Genomic DNA, 14774 nt, shown 5'->3' on the forward strand with positions numbered 1-14774 from the left:
GAACAGAGCTGTCTAATACATATTTATAACCCTGGAAAAGGGAGGGGGTACCTTCCTTGTGTCTCTTAGTGTCAGTGATCTTTGGATGCCTTGATACCGATAACTGCAAAATTGTCAGCGATGTTTGGCAAGTGTGATCAGAGAGACGTTAGTTTAACACTGAGATGATTTGAATTATGCCTGACAACAAGCTCTATTGAGAGAATGGAACAGGAATAGTTCTAATTGCTTAAGACCAAGTAGTCTGTAACTAGGCTGCACGAAAACACCATTGAAGATGGTCAATCTCCCTATCAGATGGCAATTACCAATTTCTAAGACACCAGAAGCTCTTCCAGCTCTGGTTTCTAACAGACATCTCCTCCCAGTTGGGTCGCTTCTCCAGTGACTGTTTGCTCATGGCATGTTAAATGAGCTGAAAAACAGCTCTGCAGTTCAAGAAAGCAGTATGGAATGGGTGGCCGTTGCTTTTAGAGCTAAGAAGCAAAGGGTCTTAAAAATCCAGATGCAGTTCTTCATAGCTTATGAGGCATAAAGCTGGGTTTGAGGCTTTTTGCTCCCATCCCCCTTCCTGGTTTCTCATAAACCATCGTGTTCACTCACTTCCCTCAACGTTGGGGGACTGGCAGCACGGGGGAGCCCAGCTCCCCCCAGCCCCAGGGGGAGAACATGCTTAGGCTGCGGGTGGACAAGGCAGGGGAAGGCAAGTCCTGAGGGGCTTCAACAGCTGCTTTGCAGCTTCAACCAGCATGGTTAATCTCTATTTTGGAAGAAATTACAATCTTAATTGCCAGCCTTCAAAGTCTGCCAGCTCTGGTTTGGGAATACACTCCTAGCTGCTGCCTGTCGCTGCCCACTCCATCCCTCCCAGTGATGGAGGGAACCCACTGATCTGCACATGAAGCAAGGACTAGGATTCCCCAGCCGAGGGTTCAGCTTTGCAGTGTGCAGACAGGAGCCTGTTGGTTTGAAGGATGAGGAGGGATAAAGATTAGATGACCTACTGCACCATTTCAGCCAGGTCGATTTATTTTAAGGCTTTTATATGAAGGGGAACACATATCTACTTAAAGCTCTTCCTGACTCCTCTGGGTTTCTTACACTGGCTCTTTTTAGATAATTTAATTCAATGTGCATGTTGTTATTCTGGCCTAGCAACAGTTTAGCAACAGATACCTACTCAGGACCTTTACCAGTTCCAAAACCCAAATGAGGCAGTTTGGCCATCTTCTCTGACATATATTAGGCAGCACAGAGCATCCTTGGGGACTCCTCTGCCAAGTCTAAAAGCCAGTGAAATACCTGTGGCAGCACTCCCCGTTACACACAGCTGGAGAGCGACTCACTCCGGGCTATAGGATCACAGAAGCCAAACTCTCTCCTCCAGACTTCTTGTCCCTGCTCACAGCACATCCTCAGCTGCTAGTTCCAGGTGTGCATATCTTGCCAGGTAACAAGTCTGCTAAAGGGACACAAGGTGTCTTGGGTTGATGCGTCTGGTCCTCATCAGCTCTGCTGCCAGCCCAGAATAATCGCTGCACTGCTGCTGAGCAAAAATAAATAAAATGCTTTGAATCATCGTTGGTTCCTTGAAGCATCACTTCTAAATCCTTTGCCTCCCCCCAGCTGTTCCCGCCATGAGTTTCCAGACTGCTTCTGCCCTGATACAAACATATTTAGCTGAAGAGAAGCTCTTCTTTACAGACACTTTTCTCTTCTCCTGCCCTCAATTCATAAAGGTTTATGCTCAGGTCAAGAACATTTGACACTTCCTCACTTCATTTCTGCCTGGCTGTCAGCAGAGTTGTCTCAGCAGCACCTTTTGGACAGTGCCTGAAATTACCCAGCTCTCTCCATCACCTTGTGTAAGGGCTCCTACAGTACAGATCCCAGTGGCATCAAGATGTTTCTCAGGTAAACAGAAAAAACAGTCTATTTGGGCATTTTCTTCTGTTTCCTCTCCTTGATCTGATAATTTTTTTGGGGGGGTCAGACCAGTTTCTCTTGTTGATGGTGCAGCAATGCTCCCAAAGCTCAGAAGTGAATGTGGTGGTCCCTGCCTTTCTTCCCCTGCTGCCCCCATTTGCCATCCAGCTTTCTCTGATATTTCTGCCACCAGCTTCGCAGTTACTTTACTTCCATCCCCAACTGTTGTGGGTTACCTACAGTTACAGATTAGCAATGCCCTTCTGGATAAAGCTATGGTGAAGGAGAAATAAGGCTGTTTCTTTTGGAGTAATGAGACAAAATATCGTTGCAATGGCCTACTGACAAGGATGGGTCTTGAAGAAAAGCAGATGTTGCCAAGAGCGGTCCTGAGATTCTCAGGACCTACAAATCCCCAAGGCTGACTCAGCAACACAAACCCACCAGCTAATAAAAGCCACATGCCCAGCCTGTACAGCAGCAATGAATATCCATCCCCAGGCACAGGTCAACTGTATGATGCTCCAGCTCTAATCCCGTCCCTAAAACCACCATAGGCTTGGGTATGGAGTTTGCAGGTGTGGGATGCAGAGGATGTGCTACACTGTAAATCAGAACACTCAGAAGTGACATTTGCCATGGTCGGTGCACAGCGAAGCGTGTGGCCCCAAGTCACCCAGGCACGCTTGCTTCTCCCCTTGCATGGCCGTGGATCACCGCTGGTGGTACTGCTTGGTAACGAGCAAACTTCAACGGGGCTTAATTCAAGGTTCCAGTCTGAGCTCCTGTAGTTAAGACTCAGGTCTATTTAAGCACTATTAGCATTCCTAAAGCTTAAATAAAACAATAGTACCCCCCAGGATACTTACAGACAGGTTGAGATTTTTGCTGAAGAGCTGCTATTTAATGAGCTCTTCAAACGAACAACTTACTCTGTCCCTATGCGTGTATGTAATATTTTTAAAATCACATATTTACAGTGCATTGTTTGCTACTGTTCAAGGAAACAAATTATTTGCTTTTAACATAATCACTATCAGAAGTAAATTATTCAGCATTTGCTGCTTGGAAGTTAAAAAAGGAATCTGAATTTCTTTTTGGTTTCTTCCTCTTTTTTATAATAGATATACAAGCTGCAGGGCACACTTTTATGCTTCTGTAGCCAAGATTTTGTAGAATTGACTAATAATCTATTTTGCATATTTATAAACACTTTATTATTTATTAATGGAGCATTTCAGGAGTAAATTTATAATTCTGCCATGTGATCTCAGCCTTTCAGAGAAAAAATGGTTGCTCATGTCAAAGAGTTGGAAATTAGAGCTGGCATAACAAAGAAATGAGTGAGAATATCTCATTAGTGTGAAAGCAAACAGGCAAGAGCCTTTTGCGAGAATGAATGCAAGCATGTAAGATGGCTCAGAAAACCCACATTAGATGTCAAATACAGAACACGGCACTCAAGATCTATCAGTTCCCTGCTCTACTTGCTATAAACCCAGAAGAACATAGTGCAGCCCTACAGCTGTATAAGAACATTTGTCCAACTCACCCTGCGCTCACTCTTAAGTTGCTGTTACTGCACTTGGCCACTCCATCTCCAGGTATTTTAAGCTTCAGGAGTTTTGAAGGTGCACATGTACACATATGTTTTCTGATACCATCACTGCTTCACTTAAAGATAGAAAGAGAACATCCTCTAGGTACTCAGAAAAAAACCCTCTGAGCTCCTTTTTTGAACCTTACCTGTCTCTAGGAAGCCCCTGGAGATCCATCCTTGGCAAGAGCATCAAGCTCCTCTGATCCCCACAAGCTCTTTGATAATGAGGCATCCCCCAACCACCTTGTGCCACTTACAGTGATTACTCCACTTGTGCCCTTTATAATTTTCTGGTCTTGACCAGCATCCTATCAAGTGACCCAACACCTACCAGGTGCCTTCCTTGCTAAAGATACTCCTTCCACCCCAGTCCTCATCTGTCAGACCAAGGTGGAGGAGGAAGCCCAATGACGAAGGCACAAGGCTACAGATCCAAAACAGTTGGCAGCTTGCGTAAAGACATTGTCATGGGCTGAAGGTTTCTGCGTTATGGAGATTCCCCAAATCACAACCCTTTATGTGCAAGGATGCTGAGGTTATCCCAGTCCTTGCACCGTGGCCGTGCTTTCTCTGAGGCACTGGTGGAACATGCTGGTTTCGGAAGTCATATGTCCAGATCTTCACAATGCAAAGCAAAACCCTCCAACAGGTTCAGTGGTATTGTGTGCAATTCCCAGCCCTAGAAGATGCTTTCTCCTGTCTGCTTCCAGCCATAAAATGAATGACACTTGCTACCCCCGTGCCAGGGCAGCATTATTTAGCCATTTAACTGTGTGGCTGGGCTTGGCATCGCTACCTGCTGCACGGCTGGCTGGCTGGCTGCGAGGCTGAGCTTGCAGCTCGTGCCAACCTGCGCAGCCTGAGCCACGGGAAAGACCTCACAGAGCTTCATCTCTTAACCAGGGCTTCACAGGTTGGACAGGACATAACCATCCGGCACAGAGGGCTGCAAAACCTAAAGCTCCAAGAAACCTCAGGTCAAAAGCCTCGGAATTGCATCCATCTCTTTTCGATCCAGAGCTGGCAAGCAGGGAGTGTGTAGCGAGGTCTCTCTTGGTAAGGGAGAGGTGATTAATGAGTCTGGCTCATAAAAGCTTGGACAGAGAACTGAGGAGACCTGCTGGGCTCTTCAGCAGCAGAACAGGCAGCCGGGTGCAAAGTGGGTCTCCTCCCGTCATGGAGAGCTGCTGTGCAACTTGCCCTGCACTGAAGGCATCAAGGGGCTGCTGCTGTTATGGGGCAAAAGCCTCTGGAAGGTGACGCTTTCTGCACTCATTTTATTTTATTTCTCTGAAAGGAACTCAGAGCATTTGGAGTTTTCTTTGATTTGAATTTCAGAGGAAGAGGAGCAAACCGGCTGTGCCTTGCCTTCTGACGGGGAGCAGGTGGGGAAGAACAGAAGTAGAGGGGAGAAGGTGAATCAAGCTGCAGTTTGGCAGCCTACACAAGTGTAGCAGCACATCATTTATACTGTTTAATTGTTCCCTGCAACTCAAATAACGTGGAAGGCATTGGTAATAATAACCGTTTCATTGTGTTCCTTTTCAGATGTGCTGTCTAAAAAGCTGAAATCTGAGGAAGGACATTAGGAACCCAGCATTTTAGGCTTCCTTTGGCATTATTTTTTTCCGCAGAACCTGAAAATACTTCAATGAAGCCCATTAAAGCCTAACATAAATGTGTGCAAACAGAGGAAACGTGCACGCAGAATACAAATAACGAGCTTTTAGCAGGTGGGGTGTTAGTCAGCAGTTGTGGTGCTGCAGCACTGAGCTTTTGCGCCCCCCATCTTTGACCCTCCCAAAAATGCATGATCTGCTAGGTCAGAGACCAAGAGCTCTTGTTAGGAGCTACCTTTATTTAGCACAGAGCAAAACACGTCCTGTTGACTTAGAAGCCTTGTTGGGATGGAGGTAGGAAGGTGCAGGGGACAAAGCATGGCTTGAGGATCTGGGGGAAGAACCTGTTCCTGCCACCTCGGCTGTTGTGGAGGTCAGCTCAGACCCTGCCCCTACATGTTTAGCATGGCCAGTGCATTAAATCATCTCACTTGATGGCTTCATCTATCTCTTCATCACATCCTGCTGGCCGGCTCTCGTCAGTGGGGTGTTTGGAAATGTGGTGTGACACCTCTGAGCACCCGGGGGGTTTCACAACTTGGTGTCATTCAGCCTGCATTAGGCTTCGGTGAAGCGTGTGCTGACCACGAGTGAAAGAAGGAGGAAGAATTCCTGATGAAAATACAGCCAGTTCAGCTGCGGTGCTGCCGAGACAACGGTAGAGGTGGATTTCGTGTGCTGCCAGTTCCCAGCTGACAAGCCCTTATTTTGTTCTCAGTACATGGACATGTTGTTTTGTCTTCTTGATTTTGCCCATCCAGCAATAAAAAGCCAGAAGGACAGATCCTGCTCCCACTGCCACCAACACAAATGTGGAGCTATCCCACTGCTTGCGAGAATATCGATGCCTCATATATACAAGACAGATTGATTTTCTTTTCACCCCAGTGCACAGAAGGGAGACACACTAAAGAGATGTTTTAATGGCATTGGGGATGGTAGATAGGTGGTTGCATGAAAGATATTCATGTGAGATGCTGGAGTTTGTCACAACTCAACCTCCTTTTGTTCCTGAGCTGATCTGTAGTCTGCAATGTTTACATTGTCAGAGGATATTTACCATCACTGCTGCAATGAGCTTTTCTGACACTTGCTGGGGAGCACAGACTCACTGAGAAGGAAGAACGCAATGCAGCAGCAGCCCGGAGCAATAGGAAGTGAGTAAATCCTCTTGCACATAAGACAAGAGGCTAAGCTAAGATTTCACAGTTTGCTGAGACACAGTCTTTGCAATGACCTACATTCGTACATGATATATGGACCCGAATGTAAACAAGACATGATAAAAGAGCTGGGGAAGGGCAGAAGTGGTGTGTGGTTCCCAGGAAGGCTCTGGGAGGCTGCGCTGGTTGGAGCCCGACCCTCGGTGCTGGGATCAGTGCTGCACCAAGTGTGCTGGTCCTAAATCAAACCGAGGTGCCTGACCTGTTTCCCATCAGCCGATAATGAGATGAAATCAGTGACAAATGCGTCTCTCCCTGGGCAACCTCAGAAAGCTGTTGATGGGAAGAAGAGGAGCATCGATGGTGATTTGTCCACTGCACCTGAGTCTCGAAATAAATAGTTCAGGAGAGAGTTGGGGCTATTTGTGTTCCCCCAGCTCTTCAAGCCATGCTGTGTCCCTGATGCCAGGCTATCCTGAGTTTGGAGACATGCCCTGGGTGAACATTGTTGTCCTGTCAGATGTTATTGTGTCACTCAAAGGCCACCAAGCACAGCTAGGTGACCTGGGTAACTGCTGTTAGCTATTACCTGCCTTCCGCAGGGGATGTGGGCACTGGGAATGAAGTTTTTTTCCATGCCTTGCCCTCAGAGTGTATAAGAATGCTCCTTTTTCTCTTTTCCCTCTTTTCTCACCCCATTTCTCTTCCTTAAGATTATTTTGTCTTTTCTTTCATGTTTAGCTTGTGGAAGGAGTTACTAATAATAGTCTAGCATCATTTTAAATGTCCTCCCAAACCTGAGGAATGTAGCAGGCATGTGAGGGCTTTTCCTTTTTCCCTGTGCACAAAATCCAGTCAGTATTACCCATATTTTCCCAAGACTAAAGATATTCTAGGTGTTGAGGTGACATGATGGATGAAGATGAGGTCTGAAAGGATCAGTGAAACTGGCACTTTTGTAAAAGATGGATGAAGCATACAAAAAATTCCCGTATTCACAAAAAGCACCTGCCAGGTTTTTTCCTCCCCCATGTGAAGGAAGAAGAAACCTGGAGTGAAAAACCAGCCTCCAGTGAAGCCAACAGCAGGAATGCAACTGATGGCAGCCAAGTCAGGACATTGCTGCTGGAGCTGCCTCAGCTGCAGTCTGCCCATGCCTCTGCCAGGGGCTGCCATGCCGTGGGTGTGCCTTTGTTTGCTCCTGCCAGCTCCATTCAGCATATTAGAAAGACAATAGGAATGATCAAATTGCTTTTGTTGTCCATCCTTTTCCTCTAAGGCAAAAATACCAATAGTCCTGTGTGTAGCTTTACACAGAGACCTGAGTTTGATGTTGGCTTGGGCAGGGCATCATTGCAGCCATGTGTGCAGGACACGGCTGGGCTAGGCAGCATCTCAGCATCTGCTTAGATACGGTCATAACTCCTCTCCTTGGACACCCAGGCAAAACAGGGCATTCATGTGTGTATTCCAGATTCAACTTGAAGCTAGAAAACATCAACACTGGCAAAAGGGGCTTATTTGGAGCTGTGAATGTAGGTCATGCTGAAGATCAGCGACCTACATTTCACAGGTTTGAAACTGCAGAATAAAGTAACAGTCATAGAGTCCTGCAACCAACCTGCTGCTGTCCCTGAGATGGGAGAAACCAGCATCGAAGGTCTGGAATAGGGAGGGAGATGGCCTGTTTTAGGGAAAATTGAGAGGCACTAGACTGGCTTGGAAATAAAATTTTTAAGCCAATATTGTGCTTGTACTGAAAGGGCTGTGAGCACCCTGGCGTGGCTATTGGATGAGGAATCGAGGATGCCTGGGGTGCCAGTGGGAGATGTACATCTCATCCTTTCAGCAACAGTCAAGGCTCACTACTATGAAAAAAATTAAATGGTTTGCCCTAGGTCAAGCAGGCCATTTTTTAGCAGAGAAAAGCAGTGAACCAAGATCTCCTTCTAGAGAACATGAAACAATGAGTCCTGCTCACCTCTCTGAATCACAGCCCTAAGTTTCCCTTGCACCCACTGTCTCCAGGCCAATGTTGTGCACTGCTGCTGCTCCTGCCCCTCCTCAGGCTCTCAAGCACCCAAAAGCCAAAACACTGGCTTGAAAGGATTTGAAAAGATCCCAAATGAAGCTTGTTTGTTTATTTGTTGGTTCTTTTTTGTGTTTTATATAGGGTTGTCTCTTAATTGATTTGAGCATCTCAGTGGACACCTGGGTGCCCATGTCTCTGCACACCCAGCCACCTGCAAGGTCTTCTAGTTAGGGTTTTGAAAGTGAAAAGTGACCACAGACTCGGATTCAGGAGCTGGAGCTGCAGGAAAAAACACCCTCTGAAGCAATATGAGGCTCAGAGGTCTTCTGCAGAGGTGTGCTCAGGTCGTCAGTGAGGCATGCTCACACATCGCACAAGAGCTGGAGCTGCCATGCCCGACCCAAATGCATCCTCCTGGGTGTGTGTTTGATGTTGGAGAGATGGAGCGTGCTGGATTTCAGGCTGCGTGGAGGTCAGGATCCAGGGCACAGTTTCTTGGCAGGTTTGGGCAATTAACAGCCCATTTTGAATCCCCAGCAGCACGTGTGCTGCTACCTCTGTGCAACCTGTGTAGTCTCATCGGTCTTTTTAACATTTGCAATTGCCAAAGCCTTAGCAGGGAACCAAGTGTTAGATACCCTGTTCACCTGTCTTGACGTTAACTGAAGAATTATTTAGATAATAAACACTTTACCTTGTTTTTTTAAGCCTAACATTTTGTAGGATTTGACTGCAAATATGGACCCTGTGGCTTTTGTCAAAATACTAAATACTGAACTTTCTGCTTGCCTCCCTTCTGACGTTGTTAATGATAATAATCATCCCCCCACAGCTGCTAATCCTCTTTGCAAAACGCTCTGCTGAGTGCTGGTCTGAGTCTCCTCTGCCCTCCATATTCTGCAGTCATTTATATCAATCCAGTATGACCATGGAAATGACATGGTGGGACTTTAAACTGCTGTAAATACCACAGAAGATGGAGGCCAGCAGAGCTGGGCACACACTGTTTAGGGATGGCTTAGCCAGGTTTTGAAGTTTGGTCGGCTGGGAGTTGGAGCCTAACTGCTGTCCTTCAGCATGGGTATGGCACAGCCATGTCTTGCTGTAAAGGGATATCTCATGTGAGGAAAACCATGGCAGAAGGCACTTGCCAGAGCAAGGATCTCTCCTGAATCCTGTCTCAAAGATTCAGACATACTAACTTGTTTTTATTTTAATATGGGCAAAATCTAGTCCGATTGCTGTGTTCAAAACACACTCAAGCAAACAGAACCTGCAGGTGATTAGCCTGACCCCCTGCCTGAGATACCGATTTATTTTTTACATCTATCTTCTCTTGATGTGCAGGTGTTAAGTCTCAGTTCATTTCATGTTCCTCTTTAAAATCATCTCTGAAGTGATGGATCCCCTCAGACTAATACTAAAGTAATGATTGCAGTATCTCTGGGACAACCTTTGAGATGGGCACAGATTTATCAAGCACCAGTTATGGTGCAAATTCAACCTTACAAGAGAATGGCAAGACCTCAAATGCCCCTTGTATAACGGTAACAGTGAGCGTTTATTTAATGTTCTCCAGCAATCTATCTCCAAGAGCTTTAACAAGGTGGGCTACTGCTTCACTCCTCCTTTAGAAAATGAAGAGCTGTAGCAGAGATACTAAATTATCTCCTCAAGTTCACACATTTTAAGGCCTGCCTAGTACAACGAGGAAAAAAATCCCATTAAAGATACTTCTGATGAAATTTTCAGTTCTGTGTGCTTGAAGTTTTCCATGGAAACAATATGATTTTTACAGATGTTTTTCACTGAGAAAAACCAAATCACGTCAAGATGATCCAACCTGCAAATTTCAGACATGTTTATCTAACCCACAAGGTGTCTCGTGGACCCCACAGCCCCACAGTGAAGTGTTGTGGTTAGCAGAGGAGCACCAGGGCACATTATGTCCAAACTGTGATGCCAGTGGGGCATTTCAGCAACATGGGTGAATGCTGGACAGGCTGAAAGCTTTTCAGTCTTTCTAAATCCCCATATACAGGCATTTGTGTACCTTTGTCTTCTGTGAAAATTGTGGCTTTTGTCTTCATTGCCCAAGAAATCAAATGCTGAGCCACTGCAGTGGGAATGCTCTTCTCCTGCCTGGTGGGTAGGATGGGGTTAAAGCTGCAGAGGGATGGAGCACAGATTTTCCTGCCTACAGGTCCCCTCCCTCCTGCAACAAGTCTATGGTCTTAAAAAAGAGCAAATCTGTGTCCTGCCTCAAAGTTTTGAACTGTCCACATGCTCAGCTTTATGATAACTTTTGAGGCACCCAAAAGGACACAGATTTTCCTTGTGGGCTATAGAAGATTACTAATCCGGGTCCTTTGGTGCTTTCCCCATTTCTCTCTCCTGGTTTATTACAGCCCTAAGACGAGCCCATGGCAAGACTTCATTCTTTTTTTATGAAATGTCTTGCAGTCCATTTACCAGCACATTGTAAAATCTTATCATAAATAATTAAAACTACAGCTGTCAAAAATAAATGGCTGAAGTCCATTTTGGCAATGCTATGAAATATTATCCTACTAGGTTGCGGGGGGAGATTTTTTTTTTTTTTGGTGGGGGTTGCACGCTGGCAGCTATGAGCCTCGCAGTGCCCTGTAATCAGCAATGAGTTTCCCAGTCATTAGTTCAAATTAGAGCATCTCTGATGACAAGTCGAATGGCAACTCCAGCTTGTAATGGCTGAGGAAGGTGCAGGCTGACCCCTCTCATGAGCAGAGCAGAATGGTTTATATTGTACCGATTTCTGAAAAGAGGAACAGGCACAAAGCAGTTGTATAATGCTGTGTTCAGATGGGTTTGCAGCTGGGAGGTCTGGGGCCAGCAGCGAGTATGTGGCTTTGGTTAGAGAAGCAGAAATCTCAGCAAGAACCAGCAGGCTCCTGGGCTCTGGGGAGGTTGTGACCTTCACGTGTTTTGCAGACCACGGTCTTCCCAGTGCCCTTTGTTTGGGCTTCATTTCGTATCCACCTTTTCTTGATCTCCTCCATCCAAAATAGAGCTAGGGAGACATTTTTGCTGCCAGTAAATACACATTGGTTGGACAAATCCACTGGTGTAATGTGTGCAGGATTTTAAATGTGTGCAGCAAGCAAAGGGACTTAGAGATGGGAGGGGTGGAGGTGGTAGGATTTTCCATCTGGGGCTTGCTTAAAACTGCTGGTGGGGGCTCTGGCTCTCAAGGTCTCTGCTCCCAGCAGTACAGCTGTGAGACGAAGCTCTTAAGGTCTCCTGAACCTCTGGTTTCTCTCTCAGTCATCAGGCTTACCCCGAGGAGATTTTCTTACCTGATTTCCAACAGTGAAGATCCTGACCCATGAGCTGCAGCCATGCAGGAGATGAAAGTAAGTTATGGCCAAGAGTGTGATGCGAGCTCTGGGTAAAAGTTAAGCTTTGCAGGGATGGGGAAGAGGAGTGCTGTGAGCTTGCACAAATTTTTTCACCAGTCATGTGATACATGGGGTTTTTTGAAGTCACGTCTCTTGAACTTGAGATTATTTGAGATGCTCAGCTTTTATTAACACAACAAAAGCTGCAAGTTTCTAGCCTTCATGATCACAGGGAAAAAGCTTGAAAAAAGACCCTGAGAACCAGGGAAACACAATGAAATTAAAAATAGATGGCCTACAGAAAGATTCCCACAGGTATTATTAAAAAAAAAATGTGATTTGGGAGGAAGATTGAACTCTGAAGTTATCAGCTCCAGAGCTTGTTGTTTCCTTCCCAAGAGCGAGAAGCATCCTGAAATGGCAGGAGCCTTCCATGGGTGTTTGCCCTGTCCTCCCACCCCTACCCTGGGCTGTGATGACCCAGCTGGGTGGAGGTGAATGTCCCCAAATCTGCTGCATGCCCAGGTCTGGCAGAGGCCCATCTCTACCACATGCCTCTGTCTGGCGACTGCCACCTGGAAAGGATAAAAGGAGCAGACCAGAGGTCCAGGAGCCAGGAAACCTGGGGTTTTGTCTCTGGTCCTGTCACTAACTTTTGCCTGATCTGCGGTAGGTCACTTTTAGATCAAGCCACCCAGCTCTGTGATGCCCAAAACACCATGTGCAAGCACTTGGCTAAATGGTTTGTAGAAATACAGGGCACCCGCCTCTGCTGAACACCAAGTTATATTTTTAAGTGCCTGGCTTTAGCTATGGAGATGATGGTAAAACGCTCCATGCCTCTGTTTTCCTTCTCTGTGGAGTGAGGATAATAGCATTGGCTTGTTTTTATAAATCGCATTGAGTCCTTCATCTGAGGCGGGGTTTCTTGAAGAACCTCAGGCATTTGGAAGTGTAAGTCCCGGTGAAAATCAGTTTGCAATTAGTCTTAGATGATTTCTGAAATTATTTTCTCCCTGTATCTCCCTGCTGGAGCGTGAGGTCTCATTTCTTGCACGTAGCTATTGCTTTCACTCTGGAGCAGGAGCATTTGTTTGCAAAGGCTTTCCCCAGCTCCTATCCAGCTGCTAAGCAAACCCTTCTCCAGGTCCTGGAGACCTGGGGCTGGACCCACCTCTCATGGCTCCTTGTGCCCTCATGGGAGTGACCTCTGGGCACTGTTGACCGGCTGGTAGATGTTGCTAGCTTCTAGGCCAGGAACATCCCAAATCACTCTTGCTCTCAGATTTCTCTCCCTTCACAGATCTGGCTGAGCCCTTTGGGTGGCTTTTAAATGCCACCTCCCCTGGGACTTGTTAAAGTGCTTCATCAGTGCCCATCTTCCTCTGCAGGGATGACCTTTAACTCATCTCTGCTGTTGCTACCTGACTTGGATCACCTCAGAAGAAAGGTTGCCATGGCGATTTCATATTCAGCTCAGTCAAAAAAAATCCAGCTTCTGTATCTTATTAAATGCTCCCTTTCAAGGACCCTACGCGTGGAGAGCCAGGGGTTGCTCGCGTTCACCGTGGCGAGGAGTTTGGTCACTGGGAGTTTCTCCACCAGCCAGTGTGGCTGTTTCTTACCCCTTTGCCAAGCCCAAAGTTGTCTTTTTTTTCTCATGTTAGGGTAAAAGCTGGGGGTTTAAAGCCATCAAGATTACTGTGAAAACACTCCTCTGCAAAATATCAACCTGCCTTTTCGAGGGGATTTTTCACCACTCTAATCAAAACTGTGCTGTCAAATGTCAGGAGCTGATGTTTAATGAGGATCAGTTGGAAGCCCTAATTGGATGGGTATTCAGTGGGCTTCTTTTTTTTCAGTTGTTGTTTTATCCTTGGGACTCTGTTTTCAAAGAGATCCTCGTTAAATTTTAGACACTAATCTCCGTTTAAACTACAAGCTCAGGAAACCTTGGTCCTCGGGGGCTTCTTGGAGCCACAGCTGTTGTGCACTTTCATTGAATTCACCTGGAAGGCAGAGAGAAAACCCATCCAGACGGAGCAACAGGGACCATTTTGGGGCACAGGCAGTTCTTTTCTTGCAAAAAGTTAAGTAGCATGCACAGTGAAAACTAAGGTTTAAAGGCACCAGGGTCATGGAAGTGATGGAGAAAGAGCCAGGGAGTGCTGGGGTGGTTGGCTGAGGGTTCCCTTCTCCGCTGAGAAATGTGACTACACACAGACATGAGGAAGGGGTCCCAGCTCACAGAGATGTCCACTGCATTTATCTCCGGGTAGCCTGGAGACCCACAGCAGTAGGCAGCAAACCCCCCATCCCTTCCAAGGCCATGAACTACCCCAAACTCCTATAACCTCTTTAAAACAGACAGAGACAATGCCTGCATGCCCTGCAGCCACCTCTCCGGGCCTCATTAACTCTCTTTCATCATGCACCAGCGTTTCCCTGCTGTGGCCTCCGTCAGAGGCAACAGGTGCTGCACAAAATGATTTTAGTGCATCTGTCACCAAACACAAAATGCATCGTGCTGTATCATCTCGGAAATGACAGCTGAAACCCTTCTGAGCCATCCAAAGAACACACCAGCCCAAATCCCAGTGTCCTCTGCATCCCACCTCCTGGCATGTGGTCCTGCTCCCCATCCTCTGGCACACACTGTGTTTCTGGCAGCCAGATGTATCTGATGGGGAAACAGCCGCTCGGCAGATCCCTGTGGTGGCACGGAAGCCCCCCTGCACTTTATCGTCTTGTGCAGCACGTGCTTCCTAACAGGAAAACCTTTCCCAACGGGTTTATTTCTCCATGTGAACTCAGTGTCCTGAACATTTTTATACAAACAATTGTTCTTTGTTTCTCTTCCCTCCCCACCCCAAAACAATTTATATCAGATGATTTTTAAAACATCCTGGTTTCCTATAGTCGTGCTTTTATTGCATTTTTAATTAAAACCTTGGGAAGACCATAAAAGACACATCACAGATGCAAGTGTTTCCATACCCCATTTCACATAAAACACTCATAAATAACTGCGCACCTCTACAGCACCTCCTCTCTGCC

Source organism: Strix aluco, chromosome 12, assembly GCF_031877795.1.
Source record: "Strix aluco isolate bStrAlu1 chromosome 12, bStrAlu1.hap1, whole genome shotgun sequence".
NCBI classification, from domain to species: domain Eukaryota; kingdom Metazoa; phylum Chordata; class Aves; order Strigiformes; family Strigidae; genus Strix; species Strix aluco.